Below are 17,265 nucleotides of genomic sequence, written 5' to 3'. Positions count from 1 at the left end.
GTTGCTAAAGCCCTGTGAGATGACGTCTTCTGACAGATTGAGGGAACTGCTCAAATAAGTGCTATAGATTCTCTCTGAAGTATTAAGAGCTTCCTAAATTAGCTACAGTGATTGCGATTAGGAGTCTGAATTGGAGAACCATGTTTAAACACAGTGAATTTCTTCATTATTGTTGGCACATGGAATATTTTGCCTTGCTCTTCTGTGGTGATGTATTCTAACTTTTTTTGTGTGGGGGCGGGGTGGCTAAGAAAAAGGATGGTGGTGATAGCGGCTGACATATCCATAGATGAGCAAAATGTGCACTTCTTGTTCCAGCCTCTTCTAATTTAGTACATGGCCCCAAATTTCTCACTTTTCAGGGGCATATCATTCCGATACACTGAGATCTAACGGAGTTTAGCTCTACTAGAATGTAATTTCTGGGAGGGCAGGGACTTGTTCATCACGTTATCCATGGTGATTTATAAATAATTATTGAACTCGTCCACACACTCTGCCCAGCTTCATTTATTTCCTTGCCCTTTGTCTTTCCTCCCTTAAGCCTCACCGAGTTAGGACCCTGTTCTGAGAGGAGCACAGCAGGACACTCCCAGTCTCCCAAGTGAGCAGTTCTACAGTGTCAATCACTCTCTCATCCTGAACATAATGTGATACAGACCATTTCTTGGAAAAACCCAATTCTCCTGGTACTGCGTGGCTACATTAACCTTTAGGTAATTGGCACTAAACTTAGGATTAGTTCAGTGGAATTCCAGGTAATGAGAGAGGTGGCCAGAAACATCCAAGATGTCATTGTTGAGAATTTGTTTCAAGTATCGTAAGATGTTGGGCAGAGAGGAAGGAACATCACTCCTATCCCCCTATAAAGCTGAGATATTTATAAGCATTTAACATCAAAGAAGAATTGGGCCAGGCAGTTGTGGGACAGAGAAGTCTAACATTTGATTTTTGCCCACAAAAGGTTTCAAATTTGCTAAGGAAAAATGACAATAAGGAGCTATTAAACAAATACTAAATGAATAAAATACATTTTTTTTTACCACGTACCTTGAATTCTAAAAGCACCTAAAATGATACCAGAAAATAGGTACTGAAGTATTTGTGAAAATAAATTTGTGTTATTTATCTTGAGGCTATTACTATTTATTTTGAAAGCATATACATCTTTCTCAGAAAATAATAGATTATGTATATAAAAGAAAAGATAGAAGAAAAAAAAAACACTACTAAATCTCTGAACCCAGAATGGCCTCTCTGAACATTTTGGTTTATTTTCTTCCAGTTGTCTTTATTTTCTTATTCTTACATAGATAAGATCATATGGAATACATCATTTTATTTCCTTTTTTCCTCTTAAGATCATAGCATGCTTTGTGTGTAATGTTTTTTTTCCCTTCCCAGTGGGGGTGTCTTCTGGTGAAAACTGAAAAACTTACTAGGCAAATTCTAAAAGAACTCTAACACTTGTTATATGTGCTTTAAAAGCCTGTGTTTTAGAGGCTAAATAATATTCAAATAAATGGACGTTTACTAATGAGACTTTGAAAGTGTATGTATGGCTGTACTACTAAAAAACTTCTGCATTTAAATGCTTTACACGTCTGTGTTTTCCTGTGGACTGTTCTCTGGTTACACAGGTGACAAAATATCAGTACAAGAAGAGAATATAGCGGAGATCATAATAGATGAGGTTGTCAGAGGCAGAAACAGAGGTTCCCTGTCCGCCCTTGCAGAGAGTAAATGTGAAATTCTGGCAATTTGGTTGGGTTATTTGGTCTCCAGCTGGGCCCCACTCAGGAAGTGAACTCACAGTGGCCTTTCAGTTGACAGCCAGAAGATGGGGTGAATGCAGTTAGCAGTTACCCTAGGGCAGAAAACTTAAGAGGTGACTGCACAATGGAACCAGGGGAGCCAAGAAAAGGTAATGAGGTGCCAAACCTGGCCTGACATGCACAAGGCAGGAGACAGAAGCCAAGAAAATACACGCCAACATGCCAGGTTTCAGAAGTCTGTCACAGAGTGGAATGCTTCTGCAAAGCTTTCCAGTTCATCATCGGTGCCCTGTAACTGACAATTATTTTCATACAAGAATGAATTTTTAAAAATCCATGGGCTCTGCCTCCTAGGCACTTAGGATGGCCTTCCAGCATTGTGCTTATAATTTCATGATGTGTCATTACCTAAAGTAGAGTGAGAACTGCTGCTTACTGAACATTTGGTATGTACCATGCACCAAAGCACTCTGAAAATCCATCCACTCACTAAGCCTCCCACCAAACATAGATAATATGCTTGTTCTATTACCATCCCTGTATTATAGCTGAGCAAACAGACAGAGGGAAGTTGGCAAGGGTCAGCCAGCCAGCATGGGTTGGGGCTGAAACTCACACCCCCACCTAACACCAGAGCCCATGCTCTTGACTCCTCTAATCCCTGTCTTTGCCTGTCCCTAAGTCATCCCAATAGGAAGCCAAATTGTGTCTTATCTTCACATTCTCCACAGCTCACACTGATCTAAAAAAAGAAAGTGACCAACACATAATGTTAGCTTGAACTGAATCAAGACATGATGAATATGTGTTTCCTTTTAATTTCTTTGTCAAAGTAATATGCATACATAATTAAAATGGCGCCAAAAGAAATATAACTTTTTTTTTTTTTCAAGACAGAGTCTCACTCTGTCACTGAGGCTGGAGTGCAGTAGCGTGATCTTGGCTCACTGCAACCTCTGCTTTCTGGTTTCAAGCGGTTCTTCTGCTTCAGCCACCAAGTAGCTGGACTACAGGCATGCACTACCATGCCTAATTTTTGTATATTTTAGTAGAGACAGGGTTTCACCATGTTGGTCAGATTGGTCTCAATCTCCTGACCTTGTGATCTGCCTGCCTCAGCCTCCGAAAGTGTTGGGATTACAGGTGTGAGCTACCGTGCCCAGCCAAAATGTAACAATTTAAGAAAATTCCCAACACTCCTGAACTCTTACGTTTTTCCTTCCTGTTCCACTTTTTAGAGGCAACCACTTATTTTTTATTTCTATTTTTTGAGACAGAGTTGCTCTGTTGCCCAGGCTGGAGTGCAGTGGCACGATCTCGGCTCACTGCAACCTCTGCCTCCCAGGTTCATGTTATTCTCCCGCATCAGCCTCTCTAGTAGCTGGGATTATAGGAATGCACCACCATGCTCATCTAATTTTTGCATTTTAATAGAGATGGGGTTTTGCCATGTTGGCCACGCTAGTCTTGAACTTCTGATCTCAGGTGATCCTCCCGCCCTGGTCTTCCAAAGTGTTGGGATTACTGGTGCTAGCCACTGCACCTGGCTTAGAGGCAACCACTTAAATCTCTCAGCCATTTATTCTGATCTCCAGATTGCCAAATGTCTTGTATTGCTATTTCTTAATATACCAATTTTATACTTTGCATATTGATATTCTTTATGGTACAAGAGGAACTAGTTTTCTTATACCATCCCTCTGCTTATCTTGTGTAATAAATATATATATATTTTTTTCTGATACTTTAGAAATATTTATAATTTGTATTTTCTAATTTTAGAAATATCTGTAATTTGCAATTCTTGATAAGGTTTTTGTTAAATCAACGGTGTTTACAAGTATGTATTATTTACTGCAAAGCCAACTAGTGTACTATGTTTATGTTTTATTTCTCATACAAATGCTTATTTTTCTGCAAGTTCATATTTGCTTTTTGAAACTTGCTTACACACCTGCTGTTGATTTTCTTTACTATGCTTCATTATTAGTATTATATTCCAATAGTCAAATAGACCAGATAATGTACCAATTACATTGTTTTTGTCCAATCTGAGCTTGTTTCTTTCTAAAACCATCATGTAGCTGTCATGTGAGACTTTATCTTTTCTCATCATCTGAATATCACTTTACATTTCTGATTTGGGTCAGACACTCAGTTTCAGGAATCCTTTCTGTTTCAGAGTTAACGGCCTAATTTGGATGAAGCCAAACCTCAAAGATCAGATTAGAAAGGAGTACAGCAAAGAGAAACATTCTGAAAGCTTACATATCTGAAGAAGTCAGTATTTTATGCTCAAACTCAAAAGTTTTGGCAGGTATAGAATTCTAGGTTGATAGTCGTTTTCTCTCACAATAATAAAAATATTGCTTTTTCGTTTTTCTCTCTTCTAATGTAGCTATTAAAAAGTCTGATGTCTTTCTGATTCCAAATTACTTTGATTATAACTTTTCCCCCTCCTTTTTTGGATCTGTAGTTTTGAAATATTATAGTAGTGTTGCTTGATATGAATCTTCTAAAAAAATTTTTCAGTAACTGTACCTAGACATTTGTGCCCTTCTGGTCTGAAACTTGTTATTCTTCAGTTCTTAGGAAATTTCTTTTTTTAAAAAATTATTTTTTGTTCCATTCATTTTCTCTTAGTTCTCCCTGTAATTCTTAATAGTCAAATGTTAACCTTCTGGGTTGATTTCAATCTCTCTTCCCTGCTCCCTCCTAATTTTATAATCCCTTTGTCTTTTTATCCTACATTTTCCGAGAGTTTCTTGATATAGTCATCTAGCCTACCTATTAAATATTTTCATTTCTATAAAAGGATGCTCGTTGTGACTTTTCTGAGTGTCTCAGTGTTTCGGGAGAGATTCAGGGGCTGACAACAAAAGGTGCTAACAGATCCACTGGGGAGATGCTAAAAAATGACACCACAAAGTAACTAGTTTGTTGAAAAACAGTCGGACTTTTAAGGTGTAAATCATGAAAAGATTTCATTTATTTTTTAATACCATAGCCTGTCAACCATATTATTTTAAATTTTTTCTCTACCCATGAAAGGTACTTGGGCCATTTCCAGGTATTAAAAATAGTCTAAATTAGACAATTGTCTCAATAGACAACTGGGGACATCTTGTCTTTCCAGGGTGACTCAATTTCTGTTCCTTTCCACATACAACCTTCAGGAAGTGTAAACTTTTGGTCAACTATCGGTGAGGTGCAGCAAGCTCTCACTGCACCCCTTTCTCTTCGTTCTACTGTTAGAGGCCACTTGGGACAGCCTCCCACCTACTTTTGACTTTAGCAGGTCCAGGTGGACACCAATCACACTGCCCCTCAGAATTTTAAGGAGATATATGGCAACATCTTTGAGTATTTCTCTAAAAGTGAACTCACTTCACTTTTGGGGTAGAGGGGGCAATCCCCTTACTTTCCTAGGGGGATATAAGCAGCAAAGAACACACTGGTAACTCCAAAATTCTCATGACCAGCCTTCCTCAATAAATCTCCTTATCTTCCTTCATATATATGCTTCAGGTAGGTGATGACAGGGGATGCAAAGTCAGCTTCACCTTCTCTTGCATGGTCTCAATAGGTGATTTGGAATCTGTTGGTCTTGGACTTAGCTAAACCTGAGTTGACCAGAAAATTTGCCTTTAACAATTTGTCTCACTTTGGTAATTCTGTCTTTATTTCTGAAAGCTCTTTTTTTCCCCCGTTTTCTGCTTCCCCCCACCATCCTCAGCCTGAAGGTCCCCTACTGGTCTTGCTAACATCAGTGGCCCTGATCAGGAAAAAGGGGAGATGAACCCATGGCATGGGGAGGGCTCATCTCCACAACATTCCATTTATACATACAACTCAACAGACAAGCACTAGTCACCACTGCAGTTACAAGTTGGCAGCAGAGGAATAAGGAACAGGTGAAGAGTCGGGGTGTTGTTAAAAAAATTCCCTCCCCCAAACTGAAGTGCCTGGGGGATACTTGGTCTGCTTCTGTCGGAGGTGTTTGAACCAGAGCGACTCCATCTAAAATAGGGGCTGGGTAAAATAAGGCTGAGATCTGCTGGGCTGCACTTTCAGATGGTTAAGGCATTCTAAGTCACAAGGATGAGAGAGGAGGTCAGCACAAGGTACAGGTCACAAACACCTTGCTGATAATACAAGTTGTGGTAAAGAATCCAGCCAAACCCACCAAAATCAAGGTTGCCGTGAAAATGACCTCTGCTTGTTGTCACTGCTCATGATACACTAATTATAATGCATTAGCATGCTAAAAGACACTCCCACGGGCACCCTGACAGTTTACAAATGCCATGGCAACATCAAGAAGTTCCCCTATATGGTCTAAAAGCGGGAGGAATCCTCAGTTCTGGGAATTGCCTCTTTCCCAGAAAATTCATAAATAAGCCACCCCTTGTTTAGCATGTAATCAAGAAATAACTAAGTATCCCTAGCGGAGCAGCCCATGCCACTGCTGTGCCTATGGAACAGCTATTCTTTTGTTTCTTTACTTCTCTAATAAACTTGCTTTCTTTTTACTCTGTGGACTCACCCTTAATTCTTTCTTGCATGAGATCTAAGAACCCTCTCTTGAGGTCTGGATCAGGACTCCTTTCTGGTAACACTTCAACCCAAGAGGAATCAGAAGATCAAAAGTATTTGGGAAGGCCAGAACTGTCTGGGATGGAGGGGAGTAGAAAAATCATGGCTTGGTGGGGAGCTGTTTGGCAACTGGGGTGAAGGGATTCCTTCCAGAGAGATGATGGCATTGCCTCCTAGCTTCTCTGCCAAGGTGTCGTCGTTATTGACTTCCTCATAGCAGTTTGCTTGTAATTCATGCTTGATCTCTGTCAGCTTCTTCTTGATAGTGTCCTTGAATCTGCATAGATTATTTTGCTCTTAAGGGGTGCAGACTCAGGCCCAGAAGCTGAACACCAGGTCCTTCTTCTTGCTCTCCTTGGTCTCACAGGTTGCGTCATAGAGGGCATGTGGCAGTCTTTGTCTGGCAGCATCTTGACAGAGGTGGTGGAGAGACCACTGACCGTCTGGCCGACATCACCCACAAACATCTGCTTGTATCCTGGAGGATGACATTGTGGTCTTCACTCAGGCAGAAGAGTACCACCTTCTTGAGCTTCTTTACCTCCTCCGGTGTCAACAACTTGTGCACCTTCCTGTCACTGAACACTTTGGTGATGCCATCAGAGACAGCCACACAGGAAGCCACATTTCCAGAAGTCAGAAAGAGATGGCAGGGAGAACCAGAGAGGAGGCAATCGGACTGAACCTGCTCTTTAATAATACACAGTATCTTCTAATTTATCTGGGGCTAGAAATTAATGCTTTTCATGATTTCCTTCCATTTGCTTTGTTATCTCTGCTTCCTCGAGTGTCATCTCTGTTTACTTTCGCTATCTAGTTTAGCAGAAGCTTTCTTCAGGTGCTCCATGATTGTTGATTGCCTCCGTCATTTAAGAGTGAGGTACTAGATGCCAATGGTGTTTTAGAAGGGAGATAAATGGGTAGTTAAGCTGACCGCACTTAACTGGAAGTCTTTGGGTTTTGAAAATCAAAACTTTAGTTTAATTTCTAAATCTTATCCCTATATTCATCCATTTTAGAGCTGTGGTTTATGTTTTTCCTCCAGCTCTTCATCTTGGTGTAGGCATAGAGGTCCAGCATACAAACATGTGACCCTTCCTTATGTAGGACAGCATGGGTTTTCTGAAGAGTTCCTCAACTAGAGCTAAGTTATGGAAAATATTTCATATCAAGATGGATGAAATATACAAGCCAAAGTTATGGCATCTACTTTCCTATTCCATGCATACATTAATCGTTTTCATTTTGGAAGATTCTGAATAAGTTACAAGAAAATCCTTGGGAATTTAAATTGAGTAGGCTACTATTACAGTGTAGAGTCACTCTTAGATTACTATGTTTTGTTGTGTATGAATGTTAAGGCACAGATGGACAACTTCATCTGCTGCTAAAAGTGGCACATTTTCAGAAAAGTCTATTGTGGTAGGCTGCTCTTTAATAACGACCACAGCAATCCCTCCTACCCCACATGTCCTTTTGTAACGTGGCTGTGCCATTCCTCCTACCTTGGGCCTATTTCTCATCTATCTGTGCTGGCCCTGTGGTTTACTTTGACCAATGGAATGTGGTGAAAGTGATGCTGTGTGTTGGCTGGGCTCAGAGCTTCAGAGATCACATTCCTTCTGTTTTTGCCTTGAGGCCCATGTTTTTGCCTTGGGCCCAGGATATTCTGTTGGAGAAAGGCCAATGGAGGAGCACTGAGGGACCCCTGCCAACAGATAGGACCAGGACCCCGTACATGTAGATGGACCCTTTGGGATCCTCTGACCCCAGTCACATGTAGGCAACTTCACATGAAGCCCAGACAAACTGGACCTGCTGAGTTTGTCAAACTGGACCTAAATTTTTGACCCACAGAATTATAAGCATTAGAATGGTTCTTGTTTTGTAGGCAAAACCATCCAGGACATAGGCATAGGCAAGGACTTCATGACTAAAACACCAAAAGCAATGGCAATAAAAGCCGAGATAGACAAATGGGATCTAATTAAAATTCAGAGCTTCTGTACAGCAAAAGAAACCATCATTAGAGCAAGTGGCAACCAACAGAATGGGAAAAAATTTTTGCAATCTACTCATCTGACAAAGGGCTAATATCCAGAATCTACAAAGAACTAAACAGATATACAAGAAAAAAACAAACAACCCCATTCAAAATTGGGCGAAGGATATGAACAGACACTTTTCAAAAGAAGACATACATGAGGCCAACAAATATGAAAAAATGCTCATCATCACTGGTCATTAGAGAAATGCAAATCAAAACCACATTGAGATACCATCTCATGCCAGTTAGAATGGCAATCACTAAAAAATCTGGAGACAACAGATGCTGGAGAGGATGTGGAGAAATAGGAACACTCTTACACAGTTGGTGGGAATGTAAATTAGTTCAACCATTATGAAAGACAGTGTGATTTCTCAAGGAGCTAGAAATAGAAATTCCATTTGACCCAGCAATCCCATTACTGGGCATATACCCAAAGAACTATAAATCATTCTATTATAATGACACATGCACACGTATGTTCATTGCAGCCCTATGTACAAAAGCAAAGACCTGGAACCAACCCAAAAGCCCACCAATTATAGACTGGACAAATAAAATGTGGCACATATACACCATGGAATACTATGCAGCCATAAAAAACGATGAGTTTGTGTCCTTTGTAGGGACTTGGATGAATCTGGAAACCATCACTACCAGCAAGCTGACACAAGAACAGAAAGCCAAACACCACATGTTCTCACTCATATGTGGGTGTTGAACAATGAGAACACGTGGACTCATGGAGAGGAGCATCACACACTGGGGACAGTTGGGGGAGGGGGAATAACATGGGGAGAAATGCCAGATATAGTATGCACTTAAAGTTAAATTTAAAAAAAAAAAAAGAATGGTTCTTGTTTTAAGCAACTACGTTTGTGCTTAGTTTCTTCTGCAGCAATAGATCACTGACCAACTCTCTTTAGAAGAACTACTTAGAGCAGAGATTTCCAACTCACGTTGCATTTTGGGTAACTGCGCTTCTGTGTACTTATCAGAGGATCGGGGCCACAACTTCTGATTCTTAAAGGAATCCTTGTCTTCAAAAAGACTAAGAACCATTGAATTATGGATCACTAAGAGTTAAATACACTATCAACAGATTTTAGTTTCTGTTTATACAAGTACATGCCTATGCCATTATAAAAACACGATTACAAAATTATATTAATTAAAAGATTGTCCCAAAGTCATAGGAAAAAGTGTGGTTTGTATCCTTCCAGAGCATGTAAGTATGAGGGATCTATTTAGAGAAATTAAAATGGTATGTATTTATATATGTGTGCCTATGTATATTCTGATATATAAATGAATGTACTTGGCCAGTAAGAAAATCAGATCTTTGGTATTGCAAATATCTTATGCTACTTTGTTGTCTTTTGACTTTTGATGAGAACTTACTTTTGTTTTGTGGTCAAATAGATCAGTATTTTACTTTCTGGCTCTTGCATTTCATGTCATGCCTAAAAAGGTCCTCTCTCCCTAAGTATAAAATAGACCCATATTCTTCTAGAACTTGGCAGTGTCAACTTTTTCTTCATCACAATCATTTATCCCTCTATGGCTTATCTGAGGTTTATTTTGGTGAAAGAAACAAGGTAGGAAGCTTGCTTCCCTCCCTCCCCCGCCAACATTTATTAAATACTTTGTTTTCATCTCTCGTTTCAATGCCCACCTCATGTGTTGAATTTCCATATGTATTTGGGACTACCTCCAGGTCCAATGCTGCACTATTCATCTTGCTACTCCACTCACTCACTGTTTGGATTGCTATTGCTTATAAGCATTTTATTTTATGGAAAGGTGGTCTTTCCATCTTTTTCTACAAAGTTTTTTCCTTTAACTATAATCTTTTAATTTTTTCAGATGAACTTAAGCATCATCACACCAGTTAGCATCTATACTTCTTCTGCCTGCCTTCGCAAATTCCCCAAACATCTCTCTCTCTCTCTCTCTCTCTTTTTTTTTTTTAAATTTTAGAGTACATCACATTCAATTCATAGCTTTGTCTAGGGAGCAGTTACAACTTCACAATACTGGGCTCTCTACCAAAGAGTCAAGACTTACAATGGCTGACAGCATAATTTTTTTTTTTTTTTGAGATGGAGTCTTGCTCTGTCGCCCAGGCTGGAGTGCAGTGGTGTGATCTTGGCTCACTGCCACCTTTGCCTCCTGTATTCAAGCAATTCTCCTGCCGCAGCCTCCTGAGTAGCTGGGACTATAGGCACCCCCACCGTGCCTGGTTTATTTTTGTAGCTTTACTAAAGTGGAGGTTTCACTATGTTGGCTAGGCTGGTCTCGAACTCCTGATCTCAGGTGATCTGCCCACCTCAGCCTCCCAATGTGCTGGGATTACAGGTGTAAACCACTGAGCCTGGCCTGACAACACAATTTAAAATTTTTATTTTGATCTCTGTTAAATTTTCCTCTAGGTATTTTACTTTTCTGGTCAACAAAAAGACAGTATATAACACCAATATTTAGTCGTGTCAGTTCCCTCTGGCTTGGAGGACGCAGTACCTCACCACTCCACCCAAGTAAATGATCATGGTTTTTCCCTGTATATTTCAATGTCATTTTGGTCAAGTTCCCAAAGTCTGAATGCATTACACATAACGTGCAATGGGTCATTTGTCGTGTTTAACTCAGGAATAATTGTACATGACAGCCCTGATGGTTTAAACTTACTGTGCCTAGTACTGAACGAGGTCTGCTTGCTAAACACAGATTTCCACACTGGGGTTATACCACTTGGAAAAACAGTGCTCCCAAAGGGAAACCCAAAGTTCATTTGAGTGACTTATAGGCTTATAATTTGAAGAAGGATATAAAGAATGAGCACATTTAAATATCAGTGGGTAGATACCTCGAAATTTCCCAGGTTCTATCCTCTGTTCTGTAAATTGAAGTATTTCGAAGGGATTAAGTGATGAACACTGAGGCTTCACCTGGGGTTTTACTATATGCTTCAAGACTGAAGGGAGCAGTAGTTGATGAGTTCACTGGGAAAGAAACCAAATCACACCTCTGGTTAAAAAAAAAACAAAACAGCAAGTAAATCCCAGGTTTCACAAACAGCTCCTTTAGCACTTTTTTGAGGGATATGTTAACATCAATAATTTTACCTATGGAGTCACACAAATAGAAGTCTGGATTCTAAATACCGCTTTGCTGCTGGAAGTGAGATGTAGCATTTAGAAGCAATAAAATAAATATGTGACATGAGGAACAAACTGAAACACAAGGACATGGCAGAAGGGAAAATGTTGGGAATCCTGGATCAGGGCCTGGTGAAGTAGTAATGGAGTCAGAGCAGAAAGGGCTCTCATTGGCCAAACTCGAGGCTGTATGTCCTGGCCCTGTAAGCTCCTTTTCTGCAGCCCAATACCATGGATCATTTCCAAAGATGATCAGCCAGAGATTCAAACTGAAGCTGGTGTGAGAGCACTCCTGCAGAGAAAATAGTATCTTTATGTGGTGGTGATAAGACCTTATGAGCCATTTTAATTTACTATAATATTTTGAGGAAAAATAATGAAGGTATAAAGAAAAAAAGAAAATGCCCTAATATTCTTTCTGAAAGAATTCTGGCAGTGTTCCAATGACTACATAGAATTACTATGGAGAGGAGTCCTAAAGATTAGGAAGTGGGTGTGGGGAGATTGTAGAGGTTGGGGTGACTTTTAGGGTCAGACGTTCCTTAGCAGTTCGTGCCTTAGTCTAGAATGATGTATCAAGAAATCCAAAAAGAAAACATCCATTAGCAAAAAAAAAAAAAAAAAAAGAGGGTCCTTATCATTTTAATTTTTAGTTGACTACAGAGAAAATGTCCCCACTGTTCCAGAAACAGACTGATTCACAGCAAGTTTTGACCACCCAAATTAAGCTGTGACTTCGAGATATGGCTAGTTACTTTTACTAATGAATAGTTCTAGGCTAGATCACCTTTTCAAAAGAATAAAAAGAAGTGACCTGAGAGTACATCCTCAGTCAATGTCTGTCTACAGCTCACACAGTACAGAATCCACTGTGAACACCTCTCTTTTCTGGATGGTGAAACCCCTTAACTCTACAAACACAGGATTCACTTCATCATCAGATCGCTTTCGCATCAAGACCTGTGTCTTCTCAGGCAGTGTTGAAGTCTGCTATTGAGGAGAAAAAAAATCAAAACTGCCATGCATGCATGCAATCATATTGAAAGGAATTCTTGGGCCTGTAAGGAAAAGACCCTCGTTCCTGGGTTTTTGTAGTACCTGACAGCTCTTTAATTTTGGTTGGTCAGATGAGATTGTCTGGGCTAAGGGATGGAGAATAGGCATAAACTAAGAATGTGTTGAAAAGGGGATTGGGTAATGGAGCTGATGACAGTCTTAACCATAATGCAGCTGCCAGATTCAAAACACTCAAGCTCACTTACCCTGTCTCAGCATGGCCATTCCACAGAAGGGAAACTAGTTATCTTTCCAGGGAATGAAATGGATGCTATTAAGATACTCCCATAAGGATTTAGTTATTATGTGGGCATTGTCTATGTCATTAAACTGTATTCCAGGAGGACCGGAGGGTTTGATGGCAGGATCTCAGGATCACCAGGATAAGAGGCTCAGAAAACATGCATGTCACTTCCCTTATTCCTCATGTCTCCCCCACTTTTCGGAGGATAAAACTTCACCATTAATCGAAACACATCATTTGCCATGTAAGAATGTTCTTTCATCTCCCCAGGTCTGAGAACACAAATAAATTGGTCCAATATATTACTGAAAATCATCTTTAATATTATAGTTAATAAGAATTAATGGCTAAATTAGGTCTTCTTAAATCTAATTATTCAGTGCTCAAACATAAACATGGAGTCCCGGGGACAGACAATGCATGAGTTGCTATCCATGCTGAGCACTACGAGTTAAAATAAGACTGGTGGACTGACACACAGAGACGATGCTGAACAAATCAAAACCTTTCTGAAATTTCCTTCCACCTTACAGGTCATGAGAGTTTTTCAAGGTGATAATTTTTAAATGTGGGGCCACTTACAATTCTGCTAAACACTATTATAGTGGCTATGTGGTTGGCTGAAATCATTCTTTCTGGAAGACCAAGGAAATCTACATTTTCTCCTAAAGATTTCCTTCTTTAATAAGGACTTGAGCAGATCCCTGTCATCGTTCTAGATAATGGATCACCTACACATACATTTCCACGTGTAATGACACGCTTGCTTATTAAAGACCTCTCAGCTGAAGGGGCAGAATATTATGAACTGGCCAAGCCATTCATTTTCTTGAATATGTTATTCAGTATTTTATGCTAAACCAGCTATACACCATCCATTTTAGTACAATGATCCTTATGTTCAATAAAACTGAAGTGTCGCATCATAAATCATTATGGTCATTTATTTTACATTAGACACATTAGCCACTATATTCCATAATCTATTACAATAAGGTGGATTTAAATGTACCCCAAGGAACTGCAATAATAACTCGAGAACCAAATATAGCAATTTATGGATAAAATATGCTTAACCTAAAACTGCACTAGCTATCGTGATGGCTGGAACTCTAAATGGAATTTAGTGCTGATGGTGACTGAACTCAGCTACACATAAAGAGAGGAGAGAGAGAAAAAGAAGTGGCAGAGCTTCCTCTAATTTTCTGTTAATAATTTAAAAGTGTACAAGATTATCACACTCTCTGTAAGACAGACACACTTTGCTAGAGGAACTCATGCTCAACTGAAACTTTTTCTAAGTAACACACTCTCAAAATCTCTAGTTAATTGTTCGATAGGATGCCTGCCATTTCCAATATCAGCAGTGTCTGGGAAAGCTTCATCAATTCAGACCAGTTCCACTAACCCTGCATTTGTGAAAATTCCGACAGGCTGGGTGGTGTGAAGAAAAAGGTTTGCACACGTGGTTCATAGTGTAAAAGAAGCATCCTGATAACATTTTTATACCATAATGTAAAAGAGGTACCTCGATAATGTTTTAAAGGTTCGCACACATGGTTCATGGTGTGAAAGAGGCAGCCCGATAACGTCTGAGAAAGCTTCATCAAGTCAGACTAATTCCACTAATTCCACATTTGTGAAAATTCAGACAGGCTGGATGGTGTAAACAAAAAGGTTTGTACATATGATTCATAGTGTAAAAGAGGTAACCCAATAATGTTTTTATACCGGAGAAGCACTTCAGAATAGCCTTAAGTTTATAGGAGGCATTCTTCTACTAATAGCTGAGAAAATTATAATTGTCAGTTAATAAAAACTGTTTTCTCTAATGATCTCTTAGATAATGTTTTATTAGCTTACTCGCATTTCCTATATGTATCTAAAGGCAATAAAACTGTGTCCTATAATTCAGATTCTTCACTAATTTGCTATCCCTCCACTTAGGCACGGACAGTGAGGTCTTCGTAATTGTAGGTAAACAGTTACTCCCCATGCTATTGACACTTCTAGACAGCTCGCTTGTTAATCTCAACTCTTTGAGATTTGATCATGAAATGAGACTAGCTTTATTATATTACCGATATGAAGTCTTTGCTGTTTAAGATTATTAAAATAGGTGTTTGTTGGTGTGTTCAATCTGAGATAGCATGGCCCAAAACTGGCATAGTGAATTCTTCCTCAGGAAATTAGGGAAGAGATTACATTTCCGATTTGAAAGGTCTCACTCACCCACCCTGGCTTCCTTCCTCCCTCCCTCCCCTCCCTTTCATCCAACCACCTAGTCATCAGTCAATGATCCACTTAGCGACTATCCTATTTATTTAATGCCTTCTCTGTGCCAGACACAAGGTGGGCACTAAGAACACAAGAGAGGGCACCTAACACTTGTAATATTTTCTATGATTACATTATTCCTTTTATCTATGCAAAACTGTCGTATTCTTTTACACCATTTATAATAATCAAATACTTAGCTGTTAGTTCTAAGTTTTCCCTCAGTCAGCACTTACAGAATTGTACATTTATACATAGACCGAATTCTGAGGGGACACAGAGGACCTTGTTTGACTAAATGCCCTGGGGCAAATAATTTATTCTGTCTAACCCTCACTTCTTCATCGGCGGAGTTCCTTCTCTAATTTTAGGACTCAAATCATTGTCTCTGTTCCTCATAGTCATCGGTTCTACTTATTAAAATGTGTCCAATGCAAAAAAGGACAAAAAGGTCACAGAAGTACAAAATCTCGTCATTGTCATATTTGTTAGTCCCTCGCAATCCAGTCTACACTGCTTCGTCTTTTCCTTTTACTGTCAACTGCTAATACCAAATGTGCTGTTCTCCCATCAGCCTGCAGTCTCATTTATGCCCATAAAATACTGTTGCCATCTGATGATAATGCTAAGACCAAATCTGTTGTCCCCACTCTTCTGAATCCTCTTTCAGCAGTGGTATTGTCCTGGCTTTTGTCTTCTACAGATATATCTGAATTATAGATGATTTCCCCCAGGCATGCTTCTCCAAATTAAATAAAATTTCATTTTCTGTTTCTTGCCTTAATCCTAGGAGATGACTTGGCTTAAAATATTTACAGACTCCACTTTGTACCATTTTTAATAATTTGGTGCTATTGCATGTATTTATTTTGTCTTGTGTTTTAGAGGGTTGTCGTTTGTGCTCACCCATAATTAAGGCTTTCCTCTAACACTATATATCACCTTTTGCATGCTCTGTCAATTATGGAGAAAAATTACGCTCGTTACCTCTAGATAGATGGAATAAAAAGTACATAAATATATAATAAAGATCTATAGATACAATGGTCCTCATATCAACCTGTGGGCTCACCAAGGTGCCTCATAAAAAAAGTTTATGTAGACATCTATCTGTACAAACTCTTTAGGCCACATTTAGAAATATATTTCTGAGCATATTCTTTGAGCAAAAACCAAATATAAGTCAGGGTCCCGTTGCTCTAGTGGATCTAGGTGACTCATAAAATGAATTTAATGTGGCAAGTGGTCACAAATATTTTAGACAATCAGTAAACTAAATGGTATGATGATAGAAATTAATGTAGGTAGGCACTGTGGCTTACGCCTGTAATCCCAGCACTTTGGGAGGCTGAGGTGGGTGGAACACTTGAGGTCAGGAGTTTGAGACCAGCCTGGGCAACATGGTGAAACCCCGTCTCTACCAAAAATTAAAAAATTAGCTGGGTATGATGGCACATGCCTGTAATCTCAGCTACTCGGGAGGCTGAGGCATGAGAATCACTTGAACCTGGGAAACGAAGGTTGCAGTGAGTCGAGATCGTGCCACTGCACTCCAGCCTGGGTGACAGAGCAAGACTCTGTCCCCCCACTCCCCCCAAAAAAGAGATTAACAGAGGTAGGAGGCACTACACATCCTAGGCTGGAGAACGAAATGGTCTTATCCAAAAGCCAGGAGCCCTTCTATCTCTTGCCAATGCTTCCTTTTGGCCAAACAAGGCTAAAGGGATAGGTGGATTGAGAGGGAAGTTAGAGAGTCTTGAGCTTCTGGGCCACTCACTGTGCAGACCCCTTCTCCAAGACCTGGAGGGGGGCTGCTAGCAAATTGTGTACATGGTCATCTGTCTACAAATTGAAAGTATAGTATTTTCAATAGTTACGAGTGTGTTCTTTCTGTATTTTGATATCCCCTGCGTTATACTTCTCAATTTAGCCCCTAGCTGTGGACTGGTTAGGGGGAGCTGAGCTGGGGATTCATTTAGTTTCTGTCTAGTGGGATACGTGTATATGATTCACAGTTTTTTTTTTTCTGTAAAGATTTAAATCATTGGTTCTGGTTGACATAAGAATTGAGGGCTGCTAGTACCACTTGTTGTATGAAGGCTGGAGACTCTA

At 39.7% G+C, this 17,265-nt stretch overlaps 1 protein-coding gene, 1 non-coding gene and 1 pseudogene across 7 annotated transcripts in view; all 3 read right to left on the bottom strand.

Annotated features, from left to right (window-relative positions):
- The window catches only part of RARB (retinoic acid receptor beta), a 782,655-nt gene that overhangs the window by 266,892 nt on the left and 498,498 nt on the right, over positions 1-17,265 (bottom strand). The window lies entirely within an intron of this gene.
- Positions 1,406-1,469, bottom strand: LOC118149048 (U7 small nuclear RNA). Its single transcript, XR_004736215.1, has one exon. It is a non-coding gene; the product is annotated as a U7 small nuclear RNA (small nuclear RNA).
- On the bottom strand, positions 6,262-15,558 carry LOC100895972 (cofilin-1-like; annotated as a pseudogene).

Source organism: Callithrix jacchus, chromosome 17 (genome assembly GCF_049354715.1).
Source record: "Callithrix jacchus isolate 240 chromosome 17, calJac240_pri, whole genome shotgun sequence".
Lineage (NCBI taxonomy): Eukaryota > Metazoa > Chordata > Mammalia > Primates > Cebidae > Callithrix > Callithrix jacchus.
Note: the sequence above shows the minus strand (reverse complement) of the source record. Positions and strands in the feature narration are given on the sequence as shown.